Source organism: Amborella trichopoda, chromosome 4, assembly GCF_054954075.1.
Source record: "Amborella trichopoda isolate Santa Cruz 75 chromosome 4, AtrichopodaSantaCruz75HAP2 v2.0, whole genome shotgun sequence".
Lineage (NCBI taxonomy): Eukaryota > Viridiplantae > Streptophyta > Magnoliopsida > Amborellales > Amborellaceae > Amborella > Amborella trichopoda.
Genome location: NC_142339.1, coordinates 7,483,150 through 7,493,882, shown reverse-complemented (window position 1 = coordinate 7,493,882; position 10,733 = coordinate 7,483,150). Strand labels below are relative to the sequence as shown.

At 34.5% G+C, this 10,733-nt stretch overlaps 1 non-coding gene across 1 annotated transcript; it reads left to right on the top strand.

The window, feature by feature from the left end:
• The first annotated feature begins 617 nt into the window (after positions 1 to 617).
• Positions 618 to 699, top strand: TRNAS-AGA (transfer RNA serine (anticodon AGA)). Its single transcript has one exon. It is a non-coding gene; the product is annotated as a tRNA-Ser (tRNA).
• Positions 700 to 10,733: the final 10,034 nt, after the last annotated feature.

Below are 10,733 nucleotides of genomic sequence, written 5' to 3'. Positions count from 1 at the left end.
TCCGGCCCCATATCCGGTTAACCATTCTTGTTTGATTTTGAGAACATGGGAGCCAAGTCTCTAAACAATCAAAGTAAATCACACCTTCAAATAGTGTTAAGAAATGTAGTTTCAATACTTGAATAGCCTTAAAATATATTTTTATTTTTAATTATAAATTTTGAAGCTTCAAAAATAGTGTAGATCGGCTAGATCTATGAAAACTTGAAAATTGACATTGCAAAACTGCATTCACCATTTCCAAAATTTGAAATCTATTTTTTCTTATGTTAATGCATCTTGATGTTGAGATGACCAAATATCCTCATCTTGATGTCGAGATGACGAATTTTAGGATATTGGGGCATCAAAATAACCTCTTCTAGTGAACTTTTCGAGGTGGGCTCTCATTTGATTGTTTAGATCCTCACCTTTATATAAAATTTTTGCTTTACATAATTAAGGGAGGTTATTTGATAAGAAGGAGAATCTTCAAATCTCAAGGTGTTTTAAAAATCTCTATCTAAAATAAGCATGATCGCACCCCTTTTCTTTCGGCATTGCACGCTATTTATTATAAACCCAAGAAAATCTAAATTATGTTCTGATTGTTGCAGAATATATCAATTGCATGTTTAGTGGACGTGCCGGAGTGGTTATCGGGCATGACTAGAAATCATGTGGGCTCTGCCCGCGCAGGTTCGAATCCTGCCGTTCACGATTTTTACCTCTTCTAAAAAATGGGTATTTTAATTCGGTGCGATTATTCCTATCCAAAAATGGGTATTTTAATTGGGTGCGATTTTACCTAATCCAAAAATGGGTATTTTAATTGGGTGCGATTTCTATAAGGTTGCAACATTTCAATTAAAGTGCATCTCCAAATTTTATCAGAACATTTAATTTTGGTGTTTGGTGTAAATGTTTTTTAAGATTATCTGAAAATCTATTTTCACATCTATTTTCACATTTAATGATAAAATTTTAAACTTTAAAAATAGTTAAAATCAAGTAATTTTGGTGTTTGGTATAAATGTTTTTTAAGATTATCTGAAAATCTATTTTCACATCTATTTTCACATTTAATGATAAAATTTTAAACTTTAAAAATAGTTAAAATCAAGTAGATCTATAAGCAAATGAAAATCTTGAAAATGGATGATCTAGATAATGTGCTTCAAGATGCACGATTTTTAGGACTCGAAATCTTGTTCTTTTTTTTTCATAAACCATACATCTCGATGTTGAGATGATCAATTAGAGAGTTTTTCAACATTAAAATAGCTTTTTTCAATGGATTTTTTAGATGCATCTTTAATTTTACATTTTAAGGCTACAACGTTATATAAACTTTTCCCCTCTTTATTTGAGTAATTTCGATACTATTTATTTGAGTAACTTCAATATCTCTGGGGCAATGGCGCGTTGCATACTCAGTGCCCTAACTATTGCCATAAAGCCCCAATAAAAATGTTTCGGTGTGGGTTGCATAAGGTGTCAACTTAGACCATCAAGTGAGGGCAGCACAAACCTAGCCGGAAGATGCAATTTTGATATTGGAAGATTTACGGTCTTGATCCATGCAGTAACATCACTTTGACTCTATTTAATTTGAATCGGTGCTTTCTCTATCATGATTATTGGGAAGATACATCAACAATAATTAGCCTTGGACAATTCTTTTGTGAAAATATATGTATATCCTAAGACGGACCACAAGTAAAATCTGGTGAAATCATAATTGTTCATGTTGACTCTTTAGTAATAAGATTAGCTAAGTACCATTTGGCTACTCACAGCTCAGTGTCACATGATGGTATGTCAATGAATTGGTCCACTACCAAAACAGTTCATAAGTTTAAGGACTTGAGAGCATAACAAAACATGGGTTGATTTAATCGTCTCTTGAAAAGAGATGTTTGATATTGGAAATTCCTATAATAGCTTAAAAATCCAGTTCTATTTTAATTATGAAATTTAAAGATCAGAAAATGATTGAAATTGAGCAAATCTATAAACACTTCAAATTATGAAAATAAACAATCTAGATAATATGTTACGGGATGCACTATTTTTAGAACTTAAAGTCTTTGCTTTTTATGCCCATACATCTCGATGTTGAGATGATCAATCATAGGGCATTCTAGCACCATGCTTTTATAGCATCACGGCACCTCACATGAACTTTTTCCAAAAGAAATTAGCATTTCTTTGCCATTGTTTCATGGAAAAAGTGAAAGTGTGATACTTTTTGATGCACTATTTTTAGGATTTAATTATGAAATTTAAAGTTTTGGTTGAGATTGAGCATATCTATAAATATTTTAAATTGTGAAAATGGGCAATCCATATAATATATTATAAAATACACAATTTTTAGGACTTAAAATCTTTGTTTTTTATGCTTATATCGAGACGATTAATTGAACTGACGACTTTTCACAACAAACTGTTTAGGTGCACCATACTTTTACAGCATGATCACTTACATAAACCTTTTCCAAAACAATTTGGCATGCCCTCGGGCCACGTTTTGTGCCCACGCCATACCAAAACCTAGAAGGTTAGCATCCAAATTGAAGCCACGATGAACATGGGCAAAGCTGATTTCTCGCCCATACAAAAGATGGAGGATCTCATCCAGTATGGGGCTCAATCTCCAAGGAGTAAGGTCCGGCAAAATACACTATCACATTAGTTGCATCTCCTTCAATAATCACTCTCAGCTGAGTAGGGGTAAGTCTCGAGGGCCCACCTTCAAGGCCCAAAGTTTAGCCTTATTAATTTCACAGTCGTGCATCCTTTTTTGGTAAGATCAGAGTGTTCCTCCATCATAACTCCTCAGTAAACCCCTATAACCTGAGATAAGCAGATCCTTTCCCTTCAAACACTGCCATCAAAATTAATTTAAACCACCCAACCAGCGGTTTGGCCCACACTAAAGTCCTTCAAAGACAACGTTCCTTAAAGATCAAGACCTCTCCAAAATGAGAGAAGAAACCTTCTTTTGGCACCATTTTAAAAGGGAAGGCAGCCTGGGCGTAGGTCACAACTGACCGCTTAATAGCCAAGCACAAACTAGAAAAATCCCGGACGCCATCAAAAGTTATCCCGACACCATCAAAGGTTCTGACGTTACACTCTTTCCATAAATTCCAGAAGGATGCAGTCAAAAGAATTATCCACAAACATAACCACCGAAGAGAAAATGGGGGACCAAAAATATTGCAGCAGCTAAGAAACATCCCTCGGCAGAGGCGCAGACCAATTAGAAACATCACCAATCCAACTCCATGGTTCTTCAGCATACGAACAATGGATAAAGATACGGTCGATGGATTCTTCATCGTTCACGCAAAACAAACAGAAATTAGTAAAAATCATGCCTCGATTGCGAATTTAATCTATGGTTAGAATGTCCTTTAGGCAAGGATCCAGGCGAAAGCCTTAACTCGATGGAGGACCTTACAGTTCCATAGTTTAAACCAATGGTTTAAAAAAACGGATCGGTGACCCGGATCGGGCTTCCAAAAAACCGATCCGGATCGGCGAATCGGCGATCCGGATCGGGAATTGGGTGAATCGGTCATAATAAAGCTTAAAAAAAAATCGAAAAAATTATTAAAATTCATTATAAATATTGTTTTTTAGGAATTCAATAAAAAATGAGGGTACTCCATTAAGAATTTTCATGTTTTTGAATGAATATGCGAATATTGATATGTTCTTTCCCTGCATGAACCGCCATTCAACATTTAATTTACAGTATTTCGTGCTCATCCCTACACTGTTGCTGTTGGGACTCGATATGTGAATAATATGGCTGGGATAGGGTGGCCTCAGAATCATCATCTCTCTCATTTTCTCTTTGAATAATATGGATTAAAAAAAAAAAATAACAAATTTTCAAAAAAATCGATCATGGATTAAAAAAAAAATCACAAATTTTCAAAAAATTCTATCATGGATTACAAAAAAAAATTCGATCATGGATTAAAAAAAAAAATCACAAATTTTCAAAAAATTCAATAATGGATTACATAAAATTCGATCATGGATTACATAAAATTCGATCATGGATTACATAAAATTCGATCATAGATTACAAAAAAAAACAAAAAATTCAATCGTGGATTACAAAAAAAGAAAAAAATAGCTCGATCATGGATTACAAAAAATTCAATCATGGATTACAAAAAACTCTATCATGGGTTACAAAAAAAGCAAAAAACAAAAAATTCAATCATGGATTACAAAAAAAAAAAAAAACATTTCGATCATGGATTACAAAAAAAAAACAAACATTTCGATCATGTATTACAAAACATTCGATCATGGATTATGGGTTACAAAAAAAAAAAAAAAAACAAAAAAATCGATCATTGATTACAAGAAAAGAAAACAAACATTTCGATCATGGATTACAAAAAATTCTATTATGGGTTACAAAAAAACAAAAAATTCGATCATGGATTACAAAAAAACAAAAACAATTTGATCATGGATTACAAAAAAATTGATCAAGTATTACAAAAAAATCTATCATGGATTACAAACAAAAAAAATAAAAATAAAAAAAAATAAAAAAAAAAATAATAAATTCCATACGGGACTCGCCGATTCCGTACAGTGAATCGGCGAGTCATTGTACAGAATCGTCCGGTTCTCTCTAGAACCGGACGATTTCCGATTTTTTAGCCGATACGATCCACTTTTACAATTTCCGAGTCGAACCGGGCGAGTCCGATTCGACTCGGCGTTTTTTAAAACACTGGTTTAAAACTTTAAACACTTGAGGTCGATCCGGACAGATATCGTTCTTCAACTCTCCGATCGACCCTTCTAATATCAAGGACGATCTTCCAAGTGACCTGCCCTCCCTCCAAAGAAATCATATTAGTCACCAGTTCATGTTCCTATCTTATCACATCCCCATACATTTATGAGAATTTAGTCATTATATCTTTGAATAAACCATATTAGTCACCAATGCATTATATCTTTGAACAAATGATGCGGATACACTAGCCGCAAAGGACACTCTTCCAACCACTTCTTGTGCCAAAACCTCATTTTAAATCCATCGCCATGCAGGATCCTAGAGCTGCCTATCTCTTTCTAACCCAACCCATTAAGCTTAATCCCTCTCTAACCCTCCTCTACCTCCACGCTTTTTTTAAGCGGACTCGTGGAGGGGAGGGCGAAATGGAATTTTATGTATTTATTTTATTTTTTTCCTATATCACAGTTTCTAACTCATATGGTTACGGTACTTTGCTTAGACGCCTTTCAAGGAGTGCTTTCAAAAAAGAGGTTCTTGAAATGGCACCGAAAAAAAAGGCATTTTCTTTTTTTTTGGTGAATTAGTGGGGAAGAAGAGGTCCTTATAATGGTGTACATTTTTTTTTTTTTTGGGGGTGAATTAGTGAGGATGACGGCCCCCTACCTGTAAGGGTTTTTTTTAAGTGAATTAATGGGGATGATGGCCCTAAGAATAAATGGGCGCAACACAAGAACTTCCCAAGACGTCATCCATTCTATTGCTACTCTTGCCATGCTTAACCTCAGAGTTCTTATGGGATTCGGTGCAATAGTGATGGTATGACCGCACCCAAAAAGGAAAGCAGATGAAAGATAACTTTCTAAAGTTCGAATTAGTACCATTAAAAAATTAAAAATAAATAAAAGGGTAAGCTAGAACAAAAAGATGAATATGCTTTCTAACCAGCATTTTGTGACAGTTGAGTTCAAGTGGACTCGGACTCGTTTATGGAGGCGGCCGAGTTGCCCCGAGTTGTGTGCACAACTCAAGGCATATAGAAAATTTTAAAAAGTAAAAATATTTGTAAAAATATATGAATCGTATATAAATCTTTTTTTATATAATGTAGGTGTTTTTGGAAATGCTTTGTGCATGTTCGTAATCCTTATTTTTGTATAATCTTTTTTTTAGATTTTTATAAATCTCTCCACATATAAAACAATACTGTTGTATAGAGCTGAAGCTCTAAACAATCAAAGTAAAGTGAACCTTCAAATGTTGTTGAGAAATGTGGTTTCAATTCTAGAAATCTTTGTGATAGCTTTAAAATATATTTTCATCTTATAAAATTTAAAACTTTAAAAGTAGTGTAGATTGAGCATAACTATGAAAACTTGAAAATCTTGAAAATTGATAGTCCAAAAATACGTTACAAGATGCACTATTGTCAAAACTTGAAATCCATTTTTCTCTCTTGTCTATGCTTGTTGATGTCGAGATGATGAATTTACAGGCAGATTGATCGATCTTTTTTTCTTTTCTTTTTTCCAGTTTTCACCTCTCTCTCTCTCTCTCTCTCTCTCTCTCTCTCTCTCTCTCTCTCTCTCTCTCTCTCTCCTTGGCATCCGTCTCTCTATCTCTCTCTCTCTCTTCGTAGCTAGTGGTGATTTTGATATCTTAATTTTTTAGGATATATATATAATATGTCACAACACTAAAATAAGGTGAATATGAAGGATGGACAAACTTCGGGGATTTTAGATTAGGAGCGCAACAAAACACTAACACTCAAGGATTTGGATATAGTTCGGTGCCCACTAATTTGAATGATTCGTTCTTAAATAGAGTCAATGAATTGTCACATGAATTCAATCAATGGTACCAATATGACCAAGATGAAGAACGACATCGTCTTTCATTTTGGTGTTAAGATTTAAGAACCCTTTTAGATGCGGAATAGGAATCTCAAAAGTTAGATGCCATCAATATCATGTACTTATCCAACTAGAAACAAAATAAGAGAGAGCACGAGTCATAATACGATAAATAAAACATGAACCACACACGTCACAAGAACACAAAAATTTAAATGGTTCACCCCAAGGGGGCTACATTCAAGGGCACGACAAATTGAAATCAACTACACCAATGAAAGTTACATCACATATTTTTGGACATAAAGTTACCTCTCTAACCCTCGACTAAACCTAATTGAACAAACCCTTTAGACCCGTTCTCCTAATCGGAACGACCCACCGATCTCTCATTTCTATTCCACAGCTAAACCAATGTTCAAAAAAGGACATATCTCTATTCCACCACTAAACCACTGTTTTTCTCAGAAAGGAACATATCTCAAGTAGAGACCTTTGAAAGCAACCGAGTCTTTCTCTCACTAAAAAAGGAAACTACTCAAAATCTCCATGGAATCGTCTCTCTACAATAAACCAGCATCTCAATCTACATGAGGCATATCGTAGTGTTTTTCTCTACAGGAAGCTTTCTTCTCTCTAAGGGGAGGCCTTGCCCCTCATGCACAGAAGGCCTCTGGCTCTCTCTCTCTAGAGGAAGCCACATTTCTCATATGGTAAACTAAATAGAGCACACCTATTCTTTTATCTTTCATCCCATATATATAAACTTAGGAGTCCACACTAAATAGGAAACTTCCTATAGGTGTTACATATAGCTCAAGAACCAAGAGACATATCCTAGAATCCTAATCTTTTCGGATTTTTATTTTCTTTAGGAAACTTATCAATATCAATCTCGATTCCACATAATATGATATTTTCTTATGTGGGTGCTTTTGGATATCACCATATCCAACGATCTCCACCTTGATATGAAAATCATCTGCTCACTATGCCAACATCATATGGATAGCATCTTTTGCCAAATAAATTCTTTCATCATTCTTGCGAAAAATGGTACTTGCCATCTTATTTTTCCATCTCAAATAAAACGCATGCATACTTTTCCATGTGATTTTCTTCAACCAAATGCACAAACACTAGCCTTGTAATAAATCATACGCTCTGATACTACTTATTAGGATTTAAGAACCCACCCTCTTAGATGCGGGACAGGAATCCCAAAAGTTGGATCCAACAAAGATCATGTATTTATCCAGTTAGAAACAAAAATAGGAGAGAGCGTGAACCATAATACGAGCAATAAAGCACGAAACACACTTATCACAAGAACACAAAGATTTTCATGGTTGGCCCCAAGAGGGCTAGATCCAAGGATACAACAAATTGAAATTCACTATATCAATGAAAGTTACATCACATATTTTGCGCCATAGAGTTACTTCTCTAACCTTCGACAAAACCCAATTGAGCAAACCCTTTTAAACCCGCTTTCCCGATCGACACGACCCAACGATCTCTCATCTCTATTCTTCAGTTAAACCATTATCCAAGAAGAGACATATCTCTATTCTACAGCTAAACCAATGTCCAAGAAAAGACATTTAAGACCAACCGAGACTTTCTCTCACTAAAAAGGGAAACCACCCAAATTCTCCATGAAAACCGCTTCTCTAAAAGAAACCAGTTTCTCAATCTACAGAGACACATCATGGTGTTTCTCTCTACATAAAACTCTCTCCTCTCTAAGTGGAGGCCTTGCCTCTCGTCCATGGGAAGTATTTGCCTCTCTCTCTAAGGAAAGCCACATTTCCCATATGGTGGCCCAAGTAGGGTACACCTATTTTTTTATCTTCATCCTATATATATATATATATATATATATATATATATATATATAAAAGGTTAGGAGTCCACACTAAATAGGAAACTTCCTATAGGTGTTACATATATCTCAAGAACCAAGAGATATATCCCAAAATCTTAACTTTTTTGGATTTCTGTTTCCTTTAAGAAACTAATCAATATCAATCTCAATCCCACATCATATGGGATTTCCTTATGTGGGTGATTTTGGATATCACCATTTCTGACAGTGTGTGATGATTCTTGGGTCCTTAGGCCGAACCAAGAAATGCTTGACAGCCCACATAGGGGTGGCAATGGGTTAGGTATGGGTTGGGTCCACCTGGACTTGGACCCATACCCGAATAATATTTTGGTCCAAGTTTTGAACCCAAACCCGACCTGTCAGGTTCAAAAGTTTGATCCATATCCACACCCATCGGGTCTCGGGTCTGGTTGAATCCATTACCATCCTCACTATGAGCTTCTTTTTTTTTTGTACTATCATATGCCCATATTATTGGCAAGAATGTCACAATCACCCGCCTTTAGACTTTAAGTCATTTGATTTGTTGTTTAATAACTAAAAATGACTACGAGTTTTTATTGTATATGATTATTAATGCACCCAAACGAAAAAGCCGGTGTTTCACACCCCTGAAATGTGGCTCTCCATTGGTTGGGGTGGAGGACCACATTTCTTAGGTTGGGTGGAACCCGGCGCTTCATAGGTCGCCTTAACCAACCTTATAACTTTTCTTTGGGTTCGAACAAGTGTTCGCAAAATCAAATCGAAACGATTAACCGAATATGGGCCGGAAGCGGTTTAATCGGCATAATCGGTAAATCGACCGATTCAACTGTTCTAACCGAACAAATCCCGGGCAGTCAAAAATTTATTGAAAAAAATAAAAAAATACAAAAAAAATCTACTAAAATATAAAAAGCATATAAAAAATAATTAAAACAAAACACATTCAAATGAAGTTGAAAATTAATTAAAAAAAAAATAGATTTTAAAGAATTGATTTATATCTAGGGCTATTTTTTAAATTTTCTAAAAAAAAACATGGGAAAAATATAAAAGTCAATATTAATTACCAAAACAATTTCTAATATTTACCATAATGTAAAGAATATTAAAAAATGTATTACAAACTAAACTCCTTATTTTTGAGATTTTATACACATTTTTTTGAATTGTTTTTTTTAAATATCGGTCAATCACCAAAACAGCCTGAAACCAGAACTAGCTAGTTCCGATCTAACCAGACGGTTACCGGTTAGATCGCAAGGTTTTTCCAACAATGGTTGGATGGCCTTTTTTTTTATGGGTGAGGTTTGTATAAAGTGTCGACCTTATACTATTGAAGTAAGGTAACTTCAAAACCATGCCGAAAATATAGTTTCGATCAATCAAATTTATAAACACTTGAAAATTAAAAAAATGGACGATCCAGATAATGTGTTAGAAGATAAACTATTTTTAAGACAAGAAATCCCCTTATTCCATGCAGGTGAATCTCAAGATCGAGATGACCGATTTGAGAGTTTTCTAGCCAAAGAGCAACCTTTCCTAGTAGTTTTTTAGATTATTCATAAGGTTAACATCTTATACATACTTTTTCCCTTTTTTATATAGTTAAAAAAAGTCCGATGTTTAAGATATTGGACCGCTTCATTCAAAACCACCATCTGCGATGACAAGGCTGTCCAATATTTCTAATATTTGACCACCCATAAATAAGTTGATCTCATATTTGTGACATCATAATACCTTGAAAACAACCAAAAGGAAGTATAAAATAAAAAATTAGTCAAATGTTTTCCACATCGGACTGTGGACCGGTGCAAAACCGGCATAAAGAAAAACACGAGACCTTCACGTGAAATATCAAATATCATGGACCAAACCATAATTCTAGTCATTGGTGAAGTTTTACATAATTTTTCCTTTAAGGAAAACAAATATGGCATAATTCCTTAACGAGCAAAGTTTACTTCTACTCCCTCGGTAAAATAACCTATTTAGGAGGATCTTTTTCAATTTGAAATTTGAGAACCACCTAAGAATCATTAAATGATTATTTTTCAAATAAAATATTTGAAATTGGCATTTGCTAACACAAATCTCACCATTTAAAAGTTACAGTTTCTATTCAATTTTAAGACATTATTTTTTTCAAGTGCTTAAAGGGTACAATTAGGATTTTTTTTTACATTAATATATGAGCCAAAATTTGGGATGCTAAAGTTAATCCTAGGTGGGGGTT